Raw genomic sequence first — 19411 nt, forward strand, 5'->3', positions numbered from 1 at the left:
GGTTAAAAAAAAAAAAAAAAAAAAAAAAGAGAGAGTGAGCCACCTGGCTGGAGAGGTGGATCAAACTCAGATCATGTTGTCATCATCATCTTGCATTGCCATATAGCATGTCTGACCCCAGAGTTTCTACAAATGTTTCATAAACCTTGGGTGGAGTTTTCAGAAATCCTTAGCATTGTCTTAAGGTCTGCACTTACTGAAGTCAATGACAGTTTTAATATTTACTGGAATGGAAAATAGGTTAAACCAGTGATGAGTCCTTTGGACAACCCCTTTCCCCCACTCCAATCAAACAGGTACATACAGCTACCCCCTCACCCACACATAAAAGATAGCCACCTACCTTACAGCACCCAAGGGCATGAAGATATCCCAGTATGAACAGACATAAGTAAAACACAATACAATGCAACAGAGTAGGACAGGCACATAAAGCATGCAGCTGAAATTACAGGTTTGCAAATCATTACCAGATAGGGTGACCATTCATCCAGTTTTATAGAGGACAGCCCAGTATTCTGGTCCTCTGTTGATATGAAACTAGACGCATTTATGTCTTCTATTTTTTACCGCTCGGCATCCACCCCTGACCACCAACACCGCTGCGGCTACCTGCAGGAGCTCCCCGCTCAGCCCGCCCCTGCCGCTGACACTGTTGTGGCTGCCTGCGGGAGCTCTCTGCTTGGCCCACCACCAACACCGCCGCGGCTGCCAGTGGGAGCTCTCCACTTGCTAGCACCATGTCCCCATTGCCAACATCACCACTACCGCCTGCGGGAACTTGCCCCCGCCTCAGGAGGCACACAGTGTTCATGGTGGTGGGGACAGTTGCACTAAATACAACTGTCCTCTATTCTTGAGGTACCCTGATGGCCAACCTAGTAATAGACAAGAAGGTGGATTCCATTTACTTTGATTAATAAAAACACTTCTGGAAGCCTTAAACATCCTGAAGAGACCGGGCTATAGGTCTCCAGGGGAATCATTGTTTGAAGACAGCTACTTGTATCACTTGTGATGAAGGAAAGCTGGATGGAAGTAGGGTGACCACCCCTCCCTAGTTGGGCAGGTCAGTCCCAGAATGGGAACATCAAGTCCTGGTCCCAGGCTGCATGACTTCAGGACAGCATTTTTCCCAGATTCCTGGTATTGTGCAGGGATCTGGGTTTTCTGTTCACCACAGAAACACAGGAAACAGTGGGTTACCCCTTGCAGGCTGACAGCGTTCCAGCCTGCAAGGGGCTGCTTGGGGACTTGGTGTGCCACATGCATGTGCGTGCCTACACATATGCACATGGCAAGCAAGACAGCCAGGCAGTGTGGAGAGCAGCTCCCTGCAGATGAGACTGGGGTGGGGGGGTAAGAGGGAGGGGGTGCAGACTGAGGTCCCCACACTGTGGTAAGGAGTGGGACAGGGGCTGGGGGTGCTGCCCAGGCAGGGCAGTACATGGGGCCTGAGGTCAGAGCGTAGAGCAGCACAGGTTCATGGGCAGCTCATCCAGGAGGTAGGGGGACAAGGACAGCTCCCTGCCACTACACACAATCCTGGTGTGGGGGAGGGCATGAAGGGGACGTGTTCCCCAGATTTGTGCGCGAGGCAGGGGAGATGCAGGCTGCACACTGCAGCCTCAGGGCTTCCTGCCCTGCTGCCCTTTCCCTTGGAGCCCCACACTGGCCACACCGCCATGGCGAGGTACCCCCTGCCAGCCTGGCAGCAGCAGGGGCAGTGGCATGGAGTTGTGCCCCCCACTGCTGCCATGCAGGCAGGGGATGCGTGGCTGGTACAGGGCACCTGGGGGAAAGGGCAGCAGGGCACTAAACCCTGAGCCCACACTGGGCAGCCTGCGTCCACCCCCACTCCTGCTCCACTCAGCTCTGCTCTGCCTGTGCTGCCAGCAGCAGTGAGGGGGACAAGCATGTGTCCCACCTTTCCATTTTGAAAAGGTGGTCACCCTAGATAGGGCTACAGTTTGATATCATACCGCTATGGTAATTGTTAATGGCAAACACAGCAAAGCACTCCAACACTGGAATTGGAACTGTTCTAAATGTTTCAGCCCAACTTTTTATTTTGTCAAAAAAATTCTGAGATTTATGTTTTTAAAAACGTCCCAATCTTTCTCCAAAAGTAATTTTTCTTATAAAAATGTTTTATTTTCCCTTTAAAAATGCTCCCTGTTAGTCAGGACTTGCATGTTAGTGTGTGAACAATGCTCACAGTGCTGGTGCATGTTAGTGTGTGAACAATGCTCAGTGCTGGTGCTGTGGGAATAGTCAGAGGGCTTCAGTCTTTGTGGCTCTAGGGCCATCAATTTAGTAAGTCCCACAAGAACTGTATTCTCTCAATGAAAAAACAAGTGAGGATAAGTAACACTCAAATGAGGCAGGGGAGGACGTGGAATAGTTTTAAGTAGGTTAGTGGATCTCCATCAGCATTTCAGCAAGTTAAATGGGAACTTTACACATTGAAAACTGAAGGGTCTGCTTCACCCTATTACACTTGAGAGCTGTTTCATATTTCAAAGCTAGACATGGTTCTTACGGATCTTGCCAATATACAGTCAGCTGTTTGTGGGCCTAGGAAATAACATTCTATTTTAATTTCCCCTTCTGTCTGGAGCCATATATACATTTAGATCATGGGTAGGTGAAGTCCAGCCCACAGGCTGAATCCAGCCTGCAGAGGACTCCAGGGAGACCCACTGGAAGCCACACAGGCAGTTGCTGCTGGGAAATAGAGTCCAACCACCAGCTGGATCTGCCATTTTGCCTACCCCTGGTTTAGCTTCACATACTATACCATCTTCTACCTGCTAGCTTACTGGGGTCCCTGCCTCATTAAACCCATGTGGTGTAAGAGGTAAAGAGAAAAAGCATTTCATGACAGCAAAGAGCAGAAAATTCCAGCTAGCTAGTTAGCACAGTGTTTGGGATCTATCCTCTCTACCTTTGTGACCCCAGAAATATGGGTTTGGCAACTTAAGGGGCTGCCCAGGAGAAAACAAGGATCATAAAAGTTTTGCAACTTTGAATAACATTGTTTTTTATTCATTGCCAGAATTTGCTCCCAGATCCAGTATAGGCACCTTAGGTAATTTAGAGTCATGTGCCCCATCACAAAAACTGAGCCCAATGAAATATTCTGCAGGAAAAGTTGGCAGCCTTTGCACTGCTCATATAATGGAATTAAGCTCTGACCACTATTGGCTCACTAGAGAATTCTGTGTTTTGTCTAGCAAGCCAGTTTACTGGACTAATCCCTGTGTAATGCCAGCCACTGTGCTTTGCCTCCTATTCCACTGTGTGCGTTCTAACCTGAAATGGTGCTCATGAGTGATGCTGAGGTTTGGAGCGGCTTCAAAATCTGCTCTGGGATAGAGCACTGAAATGAGAGATAGGACCCAACAGCATGCAAGGGCCCAGAACATGTGTTTATTGTTAAGGGAGAATAAGCCACCAAAACACATAAACTGCAGACACCAGGTGTTGCACATGCCAGAATTTGGGAAGCAATGACTGGTTTAACCACTTTGATGCTGAGTACTGTTATACAGGCCAAAATACACACCAGGTGCTGGATCCATGTCTTGACTACCAGTTTGAAGCGCTTAAACATGGAACAGCACAACAGCTTTTCCACCATGGTAGCCTAATAACTGGCCTTAATGAGTATATAAACATTCTATGGGACTGGGTTAAGGCATGTTTACCTTGACAGTGACTGTATCTACATAAGACGCTGACTGTGCAGTCATTTAGTACTTGTATACTAAATGCCAATGCACTCCTTTTTTGTGACTCTGACTGTGCAGTAGCCTAATACTACTGTGTAGACATCTTGTGTAGACACGGCCAGAGCGATGTAAAGGATCTACGGTAGAAGACCTAAACCCGTAAATCTTTTCTTATCCAAGAGAAGATCTCTGTCTCCCACCGTATAAGACAGTGAAGAAGGAAGAGCCCTGTGTAGGTCTATTTCCCATGAGAGAACGCTCCGCCATTCCCATGTCAGGGACAACCCTGGAGCTAAATCAGGCAGGTTCTCTTAGCTTATGAGCTTGTCAACCTTATCATGTATGCTGTTTCCAGAAACAATGGATTTAAGATAACAGAAAACAAGTCATACTTATCAGAGAATAAGATGGGCAACAGGTTACAGTTGCTCAACAAAGTGCTGTGTTAACAGGAGCATTCAAAGCTAACTTTTCCTTCCTCGCAAACTTTCCTTGATGTTTGAAAGTGATCCAGAGAGAGGCAAAGAAAAAGCGGCATGAGCCAATTTGTGACCTAGTGCAACAGAAAACACTTAGTACCCCAAATATTGGTCAAGTAGAACCTCATGATAATGTAGTCATTAACCTGGTTTTCTGCCTGCTGCCCTTGAGTTTCAGCCTTTGGTTTCCCACTCTTTAGCTAAGTGTGATTGGATAAGCTTGGAGTGCTAGTTCACGGGTGAAATGAAAAAGTTGCTTGTGAGACTCTTGAATCAGTAAATTAAGCTGTGCTGAACTTCATTACAGAATCCAAACCCACACTTGATGCACTCCTCCCAATACTGGGTTTTGTACAAGAAACTCAAACTTCAGTCTACATTTTCCAAAAGACTTCCAAAGGTCTGAAAACCCTCCAAGCATGCCAAGGATTGGCTTAAAATATTAACAAGAAATGAGGTTGAAGTTGGAGGTTTCAGTTTAATTCTGCCTCCCTTCCCTGATCTCCCCAGATGTCTGGGTTTCATTCAAACCACAAATGCAAAGTGAAACTCAGGGGATGCAAATCCATGTGAATTAAAAGAAGAGGGCTGATCAAATCTAAAGCAGCGAGTTGCACACAGCTCCACCAGCAAAACCTTGTAATTAAAATCCCCCCTTCAAAGTCCTTTGAGAGTTTCAAGCAGAGATGGAAAGAGCAAGCACCGAGCTCGGCAATGATGGAATTTTCGTTTTGGACATTTTCATGCGTTTTCAGAAGACTTTGTCACTCCTATTAAGGAATAACATGTTTCCTTCTCTAAACTTGCACACACTCTGCAGGGGGTAGGAGGGGAGGGGAAGATTTGCAGTCATTGTGATAAAAGATGCGATAATGGGGGGCGGGGGGGGTGGAATCTTTGTTTCACACTAGCTGAAAACTGCTGTTGGAGAGAAACCTCACAGAAGCTTTGAACTTTGTGTTAGGATATGCAGTGGTTCAGTCTGGAACATCATCAGAAACATTTCTTCTGCAGTTTCATCCCTTCTACTTCTAAAGAAAAAGATTTTCATTGCACCTTGATAAATAAGGGCCCCTCTAGATATTCAGGTAAAAGCAAGATAGGATCCAACATGTGCTCTGCACAATCATGCCACCTGCCATGACGTGTGCCTGGCAGGAGATGCGATTGTGGGATCCAGCATCAAATCCTATCATACCTTATTGCTGCTGTAGGGAGATCCCAGCATCATGATCCAAAGCTCCCCCTGCACTGACTCCCACTGTGTGGATAGGAGTCTTGTTAGCTGATGAGACCTGTGGCAGCCCATGGGATGCTGCTGTAGATGAGGAGTCCCCCCAGCTGATGGGACTCCCAGCAGCTGCAGTATATAGTAGACTCCTGCGGATGGGAGCCCTGTCAACTAACAGGGGTTACAACTGCAGGGGCATAGCTATGCTACACATGCAAAATAAAGCTAGATAGAAACCATCTATAAAAGTTAGTATGCATTTTGCACTTCTAACTTTATAGCTAAATGGACCTTTTCATGGAACGATAGTTCATTTATATGTGTAACCAGTCTAAATTAATTGTGCAATTAACCCAGTAATTGCATGATACACATGGATAGAGGGGGCCCAAGATATACTGATGGGAAAGTAATTAACTCAAATGGGAATTCTTCACATGAGATACATCTGACTGACTGTGAAGTGTATCAGTGAAGTGCCACAAACAGGGTAGAAAACAATCTCTGGCTCGGTTTCTCTCTCTCTCACTGCTATGGCCTGGAGTATTGGAGAGAAGGAAACTCAAAACCATAAAGCCAATCCTGAAAAGAGTCGGGGGAGGGGAAGAAATCATCTACAGGAAGTGGAAGGATCACACAGAATAAAAAAGAAAACCCATAATGAACCAAGGTAGCAGAAATCCATGCTTTGCAACCTAGTAGGCAACAGGTTAGAGCCCAGCTGAGCTCTTCAAGGGCAGCAAGAACACAGCAGCACAACTTCAGCCTCACTGTTTTTTGTTCAAAGCACAAAACTACTTTGGGGCTGTTTTATGAACCAAGGGATTGTCCTTTTGCTGGGGAGTGGAGGAGTTGTTCACAATGAACACACTCTTTCTAGTGTATATTTTAACTGCCAGATCCAGTCTTGACAGGAGCCAGGTGTGAAGAGCTTTGGGTATCAGGGAGGAGCGTGGTGGAGGGAGCCTAAGAAAGAGGGGACGGGAAGTGACTGGCCTCAAAACACAACACCGATTGTGAGCAGCCCATTCAAACAGGAAGTCTCCTGCCAGTGGTTTGAAAGGAGGGAGCTGTGCAGGCCACAGAAAAGCTGCATATTTTGTCCTTTTAAGGGACTTATTGTTTGACAGCTCAGGGGTTTATTTGTGTTATTTTTAAAGGGCTTCATTTTTTCCACTTAATCTGAAGAATAAACAATATTCTGAGAGTAAATAAGTAAAGCCCTCTGCAAAGTCTGGCTCCTGGGGGCACAAGACAGGGAGCAAAGGGAAAGGCAGCAGGTGAACTGAGTCCTAGGGATGCTGCATCAGTACAGCATAGCTCTGTCATGGAGGCTGCCACCCTGAGAGTACCTTAACCTGCCCCAGGATGCTCTGGCTTGTCCGTTTGCCAGAACAAGGCTGCTCTGTGCAGATGGGGAGACCAACAACAGGTGCTAGAAAAGCAACTTGTGGCAGCGGTCTCACATTGGAGCCAACATGGCATGTCAAGCCAATAGCACTGGAAGGGATATTCTGTGTAGAAATCCAAGCATGCCAGCTTCTGCAAAGAAAATAAATAAAACACACCCACAACATACAACTGGCCTGTGGCACTTATGTGCTTGGCAGGGCTTGCTTGCCCCTGCTCTGTGACCTGGATTAACCTCTCTAACGCTGCCTCCCACATCCAAAAGTGAGACTAGCAGCTGTTTCTTGCACGCAGCTGAGAGGAAAGGGACAAGACCCAGAGAGTGAGTGCCAATGCATTGCTCTTTTGAAATGACCACATTCCTATGTTGTCTTTGCTAAGGCTATAAGGGGCCATATGTCCAAGGGGTGCTCAACAAAGCCAGTGAAGGTTAACGCTGGCTTCCAAGGTACATTCATAAGGACACAGGAATCTCATTGGAATATGCCAAGGGTGACCCAAGACTGGAATCCAGTCTTGAACCATGACCTTGGAGAAGGCAAAGTGCTCTCACACACTGCACCATCTTGTGGACTGTGGCTTTGTAGGGAAGTGGAGGGGATAAGCAGTTATTTCTTTGTCTCTGTAGCTGACAAGCTGGAAGTTATCAAGTTTTCACAGAAAAAAATCTCAAAAAGAGGCTAATCTTTTCCACTCTGTTCCACACTGCTCCTTCCTGATGCTCTACATAACTGCCTGGCCATAGGTGCAGCCATTGACGATGCACAGGAGGTTCACGTGCACGTCCTGAGCGCGGCAGTGCACCCCCTGGGAAAAGGCACTGCCGAAACTGCCAGCGGCACCTGTGGGCGGTCACTGCTTACCACCCCCACCGCTGCCCACTGCCAGTCTGCGGGCAGTCCATGACTGCCAGCAGCATCTGCGGGTGATCGCAGACCACTGGTCAGCACTTGCCACCCCCTCCTTCCACTGCCAACAGTGCCACAGCTGCCTGCAGGAGCTCCCCGCTTGCCACAGCCACGCTCCTACCACTGACAGCGCTACCACCACCTGCGGGAGCTTGCTGTGCCCCCCCAGCCTCCAGGGGCATGTGGCATTCATGGTGCAGCTATTAGCTTCTGATGAAGCTGCTGCTTATGAAGGCTTATGCATTTCCAGTTTAATTAGCCTATAAAGTGCAAAATTACCCTGCCTGATATAACTGCCTCTCTCTATGCTTATAATGACAATTGCACTAATATAGCATCATCTTGAAGGAACTCCAGACTATGAGGCAAAATCTCAGGGGCGGGTCCAGAGGGGGTGCAGTTCTGCAGCTGAACCCTGCTTTTGGGCTGTGTGGGGACTGGGCTCAGCTGGGAACACTGACAGTGGCAGCAGTGGGGATGGGCAAAGGGGTGGGTTCCCCCACCCTGCCCAGTGCCCCCAAAGCAGGTGGGGGAAGGAGAACACCTCAACCCCTCCCCTTACTGCTATCCCATTACTGTTCCCAGCTGAGCCCAGCCTGCACACAGCCCCTCTGTAGCTTCTCTAGGACTGCAGGGAAGGCAGCAGCAGTAAGCAGAGGAAGAGGTAAGAGACAGGACATGCCTTTGAGCACAGAGGGGAAGGGGATGGGATTCTTATATGTTTTGGGGACTGGTGAGGGGGTGGAGGCTGGAGTGAGGTGCAGTCACCCCTGTCACATGGGTTGCTGCTCCCACACACCCACACCCAACCCCCCTTGCCAAATCCTGGATCCACCCCTGCAAATTCTGATGGTCTCCACTGGAGTACAATAGGTAATTCTATTGGCACTGGTGTAACTGCAAATAGCAATTTGGCCTGATAGCTCGGGATCTCTTCTCCAACCACCAAATTACAGCAATACCAGGTACAAGAAGGTGCAATAACTCACATGAAAATTTGTTAGGGATGATACTACAGTACAGTGATATCTTTAATTATTAGCCATGGTCAGGACCTCAGTTTTAGCTCTCATAAAAAATGGAATCTTCAGCAAGTGAATTTATGCTAGTGAAAAGTGCTAGACAGGCAGCTGAGGTGTTGAACTGTACTGATGTATCAGTCTCCAATCTAGAGTGACCACCCTTAAGAGATGAAATGTCAGACAGACAGTCTATAAGCTGCCTTTGCTGAGATGGTTGACTAAATAAACTAGTTGATGCCTGTTCTACGGGTGCATATAGGCTGTGTGCAGACAAAATGAGAGCCGTGTGTGCACAACACTTTAAAGCAGGCTAAATACTTTTGCACCACTTTCATGGTTTCATAGTAGTTTCTAGGGTCAGAAGGGACCTGAACAGATCATCAAGTCCGACCCCCTGCCCTAGGCAGGAACGAGTACTGGGATCATAATACCCCAGCCAGCTATCTATCCAACCTCCTCTTGAAGACCCCCAAGGTAAGGGAGAGCACCACCTCCCTTGGGAGCCCATTCCAGAGCCTGGCAGCCCTAACCGTGAAGTAATGCCTCCTGATATCAAGCCTGAACCCGCTCTCAATCAATTTGTGGCCATTATTCCTTGTTATCCCAGGTGGTGCCTGGGGGAACACAGCCTCACCTATTTTCTGCTGGAAAATGGTGTCGGTGTTTGCATGCCTCGGCAGCATATTGCACATTAATTCCAGGAAATTCAGCAGTATAATGCGCCTTAAATAACTTGGGTCGCAACAAACTAAACAACTCCTTTGAGGAGTTTTAGCTTGGTACCCCTACAGCCACAGAGCAAAGCACCGGGCTCTGTGCAGCTCCACGGCTCTGCAGAAAGCCCTGCAGGCAGCCTGGCAGCAGCCTGGGAAATCAGCTCCACCCAGGAAAAAAAAAGTGGCAAGCCTGATCCCCCCTGGGGCCTGCCTGAGCTGCGCAGGGGTCCGGTGCTTTCCTCCAAGGCTGTGGTGCCCCCTGGGACTGCCTGAGCCAGGTGCCTGCGGGCAAGTGCCACCTGGGGGGAGGCGCCACAGCCACGGAGGAAAGCACCAGGCCCCACCACAGCCCAGGGACTGCTCCGCCTGCTGGCAACTCACCCTCCCCTCCCCACTGGAGAGGCAGGTAAGTCAGCGGGGTGTGTGCAAGACACAGGGGTTCATATCAGCCCTAAATTGAAGCAGTTTTTTTTAAAACCCACCGCTTCAATTTAGGGCCCCTGTTTCATCTACACATGCCCATAGACTAGTTCATGTGGAGGTATGTTGAGGCTACTCAAATGAATGAATGAATAAATTCAGCTTTTATTGCCATTTGTAAGTGAAAACCTGGAGAGCTCACATGAATAACACCGTTATCCTATACTCAGTAGTAAAAACTTTAGAAACTCTATCTTAACACTGGCATTTAAGTACATGACAAACAACCATGATGTCATTCTATACTGACTTTGAAGTGGCCAAATGTCACCTATATATTGTTATATACTCTAACTTTATTTAGAAAAGATTAATCTTGAGCATTTAAAAATACAGACCACTGAGGATCTGCATTCCACTCTGTAAATCAAGTATTTTATAAAACAGAATAAAGGAGCAACTAATGTATTACAATAAGGGCACTGTTAGTCTAAAAACGAAGCCTATGGCAGGAGAGTAACAAAAGTTTATTGCTTATGAATAATTAGTACTGGTTAAGCTTTTAAATTATTTTCTCGTTGAAAAAAAATTACCTTTCAAATAATAATCAAAAATGTTTGTGATTTTTTTAAATTTTCCAGAAGAAATTTCAAGAATATCCCTACTAATTAAAAACATTGTTTTCTCCTCCATCTTATTTTTCTTTTAGCTTTTCAGAGGCCAAATTTGGTCAAAAAATGATAGAAACAGGCAGACGGGGCATGCAGAATCATTAAAATCTCATACAGAAGGTGGTATAAATATAAACATCTGGTACTAATTTTCTGAACAAGTATAGCAAAAACAGTGGGAAATTTCTCCCTGGAGGAGTCACAATATCACACATACACCCCCAACTGTTCTTGGCTGTGGAATCCTGGCCTTTTCTACAATACGTAACAGCTCGCTGTCATTTGAACAGCCAGTTTTACAACCCTTCCTTAACACATGCTCTCTCCTTCTCCCACTTCCTGACCCCCAGCAAAGTCAGTGGTTCAGCTCAGGTCAGGACCCAAGACGTGGTTCTTTGCCCAAGAAGTAATTATAATGATGTCTGCTTCCTCTGACAGGGAGTACATGTTCAGTTCTAATCCATTTGGCCCAGTGACCAAATACAATTACCCTAATGCAATTTCTACTAGTCTTATCAGATGATTTAGCCACATGTGATAAGATCTACTCTAACTGCCCACAAGAGCCCTCTTTCTAGTACAGTCTCTAAAATTTGCTGTCCTCTTCCTGGGAGTCAGGGTAGGGAGGATCCCCTCCTCGTCCTCAGAAACTGTATTCCACACACACAAGTGTCCTGAACTGCCTGTACTAACTGATTAAAGCAATGTGCTATCTCAGCAATTGTCATTTGCAAGCAGCTCAGTCCCATGGCTTTTAACCCCACTGTTCTGTCCCTCAGGGTAAAGAACAAACATAACTGAGATCAACATAAAGGAAATTATTTATTTAGCTATGGGACCCTGATAGACCCTAGATGTTCTCTTTAGCTGTCAGTCCAACTCAGTGATTCCCTTTGAGATCCTTTCCTGGATACTGTGGAGTGCCATGCAACATTAGCAAGAGCCGTTCTAAGTAAAACGCCTGCAGCGTCTTGTGTATTCAGCGTACTATGGTGGGGGCACTTTAACTAAATCTTGTTCACAAAGAATAACATAGTGCTTCAAAAGTACAGCATTCTAAGTGGAATCATTGATCTCCCCTCCCCAGTGGCAACACGTAGGGGGTGCACAGGGATGCATGTACAACCCCCCCCCCCAAAAGTGCTTGTGCACCCCCCGACAGACCATGCTCCCCACTTACGCGACAGGCAGGGCGGGCAGGTGGGAGCATCGGTACCCCTCCTGCGAGCACCGGCCAGGGAATGGGAGTGCCAGATGAAGGGCTGTGGCCACTTCTGGGAGCACCACGGCCACTTCCTGGTAAGCGAGATTGGCGGGGAAGCAACACCGCCTCCCTGGTCGCTGACTGGCTCTTGTGGGGGCATATGCCCCCCCAACTCAGGTGGCAGCAGTCGCCAATGCCCCTTCCTGTTATACATCAAAGAAAAGGCAAATACTGGTTGAAGGCAGAATACAAAATCCAGCCAGTCAGGCCAAGCTCTTAGGCCAGCTCTGCTCAACATGTCTGTGTGGCTCCATCACAAGGCAAGCTCATTCCTCATTATTCTCTTCAACCATTTTCCATTGCTGACGCTTTCCATCAAGGCAGAGAAGGTGAGTATTCCAGAGCTACCCTAGCACCTCTAACTTAGGTCCGGCCGCACAGATCGCTTTTTCCATTATTCACACTCTTGGGAATTTTATGCAAGGTCACCTGGGGGATGAGCAGACTTAAAATATTAATATTGCAGACTGTGTCTATCAAATTTTGACTGAGTTTAATTCCAAAAAGAAGCTGTGCATCTGGTGCCTGGACATCATGAAGTCATCATCCGGCAGTATCAGGCACCAGATCTTCAAGAGAGGCTTCTTGTAATTTTTTGTACCCATTCTTCATTGGGGAGCTGGTTTCTAGCTACCAAAAGTTGTTAGAGGCCACCCCTTCTAAAGAGTGAGTCAAGGAAATCTCTCTCAGCCCACAACAAGGAACAAGCTACTTTCTCATTTGCTATTTCACTTTACCATCAATCCAGAATGCACCCATAAAAAAAAACCACATCTTAAATACACTAAAATTTACAAACATGAAAATGGCAAGGGATGGATGATATAATGGTTATAGTAAGGGACTAGGTGTTCTCCCCCCAGGTCTGCTAAGGATTCTCTGCGACTTTAGGCATCCCACAATCCCTTGGCTTCCTTATCTATCAAATGGAGAGAATATTTCTCTGCTCTAGAAAGAGCTGGGTGAACAATTCATTGAGGGCTTGAGTCTCATTTCTGCTGACAGATTATTTTGATTTTATAATTATTGCACAGTGCCAAACTGGTATAACTAAACTATTCTCTTCAACTATATTAGCAAGCTCAATCGTAGATCTACTCCTACTCTCATTTATAGGCATGCAATTCTACTGATTCCAATACCAATTAGAGAGAGCTAATTTGGCTCAGAGAGAGAGAGCTTTCTTTTTGAAGTTATTATAGCAAGGATGTATTTAGTTCCTGTCCTACATTACCACGTGCACATTTATGTGAATCTTGTTACTACCTGAGGCGTAGCAAATCAAATGCTATCATCACTACAAGTGCTCGAGCCAATGGGGTTGCATGCTTTCAAAAGTGAGAAAGATCAACCCCACCCCCATCCCCCCAAAATAACTAAGGACTAATCATCATTTTTCTTTTTACATTTTCCTTTCCTTTCCCACTCAGCACCATCACCACCAAGCCTGCAACTTGGTAGCCACTCCAATTCTTCCATTTCCATCTCATAGTAAATACCATGCACTGTTACTAGCATTTTCCTCTGCCCCAATTCAGAGTAGGTTTAGCTCTCACTCCTGAATTTCACTACTGATCCCCATTCTTTTTCCGTACAAAAGCAAACTTCTCCTCCACTTTCAGGTTCCCCAAATAATGCACAGCTTTCCAGCCCTGCCCTAGCTCCTCAGAGTCTGCTTCCCATTCTTTGTTCTCATACATAGGGTAACTATATGTCCAGGTTTGGCTGGGACAGTCCTGCATTTCAGAGGCCAGTCCTGGTCAGCCAGTGCAAATTAAAATCGAGTGTCCTGGGTGCAGGGCACAGTCTGGTGGGAAGGTGGAGTGGCACAAGCTGTGAAATAGGAAGCCCTAGCAGACAGCAAAACTGCCCTAAAATAAAATTTGCTTAATTAGCAGAATGACCATTGAAAAGTTCTCCTCTGCCTGACAAATGGTGTTTGGACCCAAAAGCTTGCAACAAAATAATTTTTTCTGCTACTATTTAGTTGGTCTAATAAAAGTTATCACCTCTAGCCCAGGAGTTTTGTCTGCCTCTGCTTTTTAGATCAACACAGCTACAAGCTATATCCCTGAAACATGGAAGATATTGTAATTAACTTTTTGGAAATGTAAGTTTCATTGCTAAACAGGAAGTAAGCAAAATTCAACTCCCTGCCTGACATCTTCAGGGAAGAAACCTGCTGGAGCCTTGTCTCTGCCTAATCTGCATAGGCACAGAGCAACATTTTCACAAATGGACTTTGAAACCCAGGGGAACACTACCATCCTTTACTTCCCCTGTGCAAGATGAAGTTTCTTTTCTACCTGGGATAACTTTTACAATCTTTGAGTTCTCCTCTGCCTGACAAAGGGAGTTTGGACCTGAAAGCTTGCAAAGAAAGAATTTGTTTTTGCTACTAGTTAGTTGGTCTAATAAAAAAATACCTCCTCTAGTACAAGAGTTTTGTCTGCCTCTTCTTTTTAAACCAACATGGTTACAAGCTATATCCCTGAAAAGGGGAGGTGATTGCTGTGGCAGGAAGCCACCTTTGTTTCTCCCCAAAATCTCTGTGCTGTGACAATTTGATGAGGATGGGCCCAGCAGAGGAGTCACATCTTGACCCTATCTCTTTAGATAACCTGAGCTGGCTACATTCCTGAGGGAGGGGGGGAAACCTGCTCACTCTGCCTACGTGACTGGTATCAGCTACCTGGGTGAAGGGCTTCTACCTGGTGGGCTGGAGTCTGCCCAGCAACTAGTATGTATTTCAAATTGGTTGGCCGACAGCCAACCGGAGCTGGCCTCCACTGGACCAGGTGAATGAGGTCACATGGGGTTATATAAGTTAAGACTGCCCAGGAGGAGGGGGCAGCAGCCATGTGGGGGACTCAGACTTAGAGAGGAGCTTTACCATCTGAAACTGGCTCTCTCCCCCATAACTCATGAGCTAGGAATGGTCTGTCTCCAGAGGGAATCTCCAACAGCCTCTGGACAATGCTTGTGAGTAAGCTACTCAAGATCTGATTAGATATCTAGCTGGCAGTAACTCGGATGCGTGATCAAAAGGCTACTTCAGCCAGACTGTTTTGCTCTATGGGATTTCTATGATATTGCTTAATCTTGTACCCTATTTTCACCCTACCCTTGTAATCAATAAAGTTCTCCTTTGTGACTGGTGTGGGAGACTTATTGAGGGTGGGTCTAAATTATGCCTAAGAGACCCCTTAGGTCTGGGGACTAAGGGAGACTTTCCTTTTTGGCCCCCAACTTGGGGAAGTGACCCAAGTGCCTGTACTGGGTCGAGTACCCGTAGAATTATTAGGCCTGTGTTTCCCTGAGGACACTGGACTGAGACAGTCCCTTCTCAGGGTGGTGGCAGCTACATTACCCCCAGGCTAGCGAGTGTGCTCCAGGAAGGGGGTCAGCCAGATGTGAGGCACCCGTAGGGTGGCACTTGGAGCCTGGAAGGTGGGTGGGCGCAGGGAGGTGGGCAGCTCAATGCAGGAGCACCCCCTACTGGCCCGCCACAATTGCTAACACCTGTGAAGTGAAGAACAGTGGCCTCTGACTCCCTTAGCTGCCTGAACAGTAATACCAGAACTGCACCCCCCCTCCCATCTCTCCTTGCTGACTTTGGGTGGGAGGGGGGAGCAGTGTCCTGGATTTTACCTTAGTCACCCTACTCATACACCAACGTATTTGTTTCCAGGACTCCTTTTTCCTATCATCTCATTCTAGTCTTCTTGCTTTCATACCTGCTTTCTGCTTGGAATGGCTTCAAGCTCTCATTTAAATGCACCTTAGCCTTCACCACTAGTTTCTTTTTAAATAGAATCAATAATTTAAACAAAAAGGGAGGCAGAGGCACAGCACTTCTGAAAACACACATATGCTGTGATACAATCTGTCAAAACTGACTCGCACTCTGCATTTGCTGTTTTCATTTTGTTGCGCACTATTGTCTCAACCCTCAGGCTGTAAACCCTTCAGTCAGGATGGCAAGTTAGATACATATTTAACCCATTTTAATTTGCCATGCAGTGCCATACAGACTTATGGTGCTACACAAATAATGAAACAGTTGATTGGCAGAATGTCAATTGCCTGCCTGGAATCTGGCCAGGACACTGGGATTCACACCCCAACACCGACATAATTGTTAGGAGCTGAGTTCAGCAGTGTCCGCAAGTTTGCTGCAAAGTTAGTTTGCATAACAGTTAGAAATGGATATCCCTATGCTTTGAAATAAAGGAATTTATGCAATGGTTCTCTTAACCATGTATGTAGCAGTGCTAACTTCACTGGACGGGTTGGGTTGCAAACTGTCGTTGTTCTCTTGCAAGTCTCTGAGATAGTGAGTGCCCTTAGGGAATCTGTTTACCAAAAACCAAGCAAGAGAAAAGAATCCCACAGACTCCACAAATGCTGTCCATGGGACAAGTCAGAACCAAGTTACTCAAGCAGGCAAATCACTTAAAAACACCCCACAACCCCCAGACTTTTTTACTGTTGCAAATGATCAGGTACCCAAAGTGATATTTTTAGGCCTGTCCAAGATTAAACTGTCATCTTAGTGCCACAATAGTCTCCCAAATTCCACTTCTCTTTCTGCTGCCTTCAGATGGACAATGTGCTCACGATTCTAGGTGTCATGCCTCTCCTTAGAGGTGATCTAGGCCAGTGTGTCCCAACCTTTTCCAGCCTAAGACACACTTACATTAATCATTTTTTTCTGTGGCATACCTGTTAAAGCATTCCCTATCCCCATACTTATGAGCTCATTGTAGCTTTTTGCCACAGCAAAATTCTGTAGCACACCTGTCCACTTCTGATGGTACGCCATTGTGCCACAGTAAACCAGCTGGGGAACACTGGTCTAGGCTGCCTCTCCTGCCATCTGCGGATCTGAGTTTCACTTGAGTTTTATTTTTACCTCTTTCAGGATGCCTAACCAGGCAATTTTACAAGAGAGGAAAGAAAGGAATGACTGCTTTTAGGAGGCTGGGAGTAGGAGACAAAGCCTTCCATTTCCTATAATGAATTCTGGTAGCATGAGTGGTGAGTTACCGGGGCACCAGCCCTGAGCACTCACTTAGAGGGGATGCAAGAATGGCAGCTCCCGCCACTGCTAGTCCAGTTAGTGTTGCTGCCACCATCCACAAGCATAAACCCTGGTGGTTTATCCTCCGATTAATCCATATATTGAAGGCAAGACATTATTACTGGTTACATCACACATTCATATTCCAGGACTACAGTTCAAAAGACACAGGGCTCTACTGCTTCCACAAAAGCTTGTGATGGCAGGACATACTCCTTTTGTCCCTTAATCACGCAACAGAGCTCACACATCATTGCTGATGGGCTCCCATCTTAAGTCAGCACCCAGTATCACAGGGACAGGAATTTCTTTAATATCAAATGGTTACATTTCAAATCCAAGATACCCAACACCTCCATTACTGATCTGCTGTTTGCTGACAATTACGTAGTTTGTGCCCACTCACTTGAAGAGCTCCAGGTCACTCTTTACTGCTTCTGTGAGGCATATAAAATGTTTCGACACACTATCAACTTCACAAAAAGCAAGACACTTTACTAACCTGCCCCAAACCAGGCAGCTGCTCCTCCACATTTTACAATCAGAGGGTAATCCTTGGAGGATGTTGACCATTTCCCCTACCTGAGTAGATAGCTTTCCCAAAAAGTAGACGATGATATTCAACATCAGATAAAACCAACCAGGGTTGCCTTTGGACATCTCCAAAATCATGGTCTACCATGTTGATGACATCAGGATCCAAACCAAACCTCATGTACAAAGCCTGTTGTCAGACCTACCCCATTATATGGGTATGAAACATGGATGACATTGCAAAAATGTGAAAACTCTGGAAGGTTACCATTGGCAATAGTCTTTGGAATATCCTCCTTATTGACTGGAAGAAAAGAAGAATGAATGCCAACATTCTTGGCTCAAGCAAAACACTGCCCCAGTTTAAGCCATGTTTATATGGAACCAGTCCTGTCCAATGGAGCATGTCCTAAGGATGCCTGACAACTTGTTCCCAAAATAGGTCCAATACTCTGAACTTATCAGCGGCCACTGCTGTGCAGGTGGACAAAAGAAGAGATTTAAGGACACTTATAAGGCCAATCTGAAACAATGTGATATTAACATCAATACCGGGGGGGGAAATCGAACAATGAATCTCCCTCAGTGTAGTGTATGACAAGGCATTAATCATTTTCAGCAAACCCGCCTTACCATGAAGGTGGATAGGTGAGAGAGATGCAAAAGGGAAAGAGCTGAGACTCAACATCACTAGGATCCAACTCCTTCCTTCCAGAATTATTTGCCATGTCTGCAGTAGAACATGCAGATCTTGGATTGGCTCCATCAGCCATCTACAGACTCACCAATGACTTTCCTATCTACTGGAAGACTGGTCATCCTCATAGAAGGACTGCTGACTGGTAATCCTTAGACGTACTGCTGACAACAATGACATGCAAGGTCTTGACACCAAATGGCCTTATGTCATTGGTTTGAATTTGGCCCATATCAGTAATGCCTGAAAGTTCTCTCTTACCAAGTCTAGTTCCTAGCTAAGAGATGGCCACATCTTAAATGCCAACCTCGTCAGTCAGCTCAGGAGAGAAGCCAGGGATTGCATGGCTATGGAGGAAAAAAATTCCACAATCCCTCCACACCACAGACGAGGAACACCAGGCATGATACAGAAGACAGTCCTGCTACTGCCCATGTTGTATTCCTACTGGAGAGAAAGGAATTCAGATCTCTAGGGCTGTCAATCCAGAGCTCTCACTAGTGCAAATAAACATCTCCTTTTGAAGAATGAATGAGCAGAGCCCAGTTCCCAAGAGCCTCTATCTTCTTTGATTCATCTTAAATCTTTCCATGCTGTCACTGTCCAAGTATTTCTAGACATGATGTAACTATTTTGCCAGGGGATTTGGGAATCAACATTTTGCTGTTATTATCCTGGGTGCCTGAATTTTCCAGACAAAATAAAGCAGCTGAGGGCATTGCAGTGCTTCTGTGAGGAAAAGGAATATTCTGTAAGAATTGCCCATCTCCAAGAAAAACAAACAAATGGTAATGCTCCAATTATGTCTTCCCAACTCCAATCCATTCCATTCCACGTGAACTGTTATTTTCTTTTCCAGACAATTAGTAGAATAATGTTTCATCCCTGAGTACATGTCATCATAGCATTACAAAGAGTTAGATTTCCATTCCAAACACTGAGTTCAGAGTCAATACATCTCAGACAGCACAGTAAAGCCTTGCCTCCATTGGGGGTTTGCCCAGTTACAGTTATCGATAGCCACACACAGATGTAACTGTACCAGCTCATTTCCCAATAAAGACAAGTGAATCTACCTGCTAGGTGTGTAGGTTGTAGCCGTGTTGGTCTAAGGACACAGGCAGAGAAGTTCTTTGTGCAAATCTGATACAGGTTTCCCTTTCTTTATGCAGTATATGCATTCCTGGAAAATGGTGCATAACATGAATTTGCATAAAGGGAACCCACTTTACAATATAACAA

At 46.0% G+C, this 19411-nt stretch overlaps 1 protein-coding gene across 3 annotated transcripts in view; it reads right to left on the bottom strand.

The window, feature by feature from the left end:
- DAAM2 (dishevelled associated activator of morphogenesis 2) overlaps positions 1–19411 on the bottom strand; it is a 369263-nt gene that overhangs the window by 225519 nt on the left and 124333 nt on the right. The window lies entirely within an intron of this gene.

This window comes from Gavialis gangeticus, unplaced genomic scaffold (assembly GCF_001723915.1).
Source record: "Gavialis gangeticus isolate Ggan-Ray unplaced genomic scaffold, GavGan_comp1, whole genome shotgun sequence".
Lineage (NCBI taxonomy): Eukaryota > Metazoa > Chordata > Crocodylia > Gavialidae > Gavialis > Gavialis gangeticus.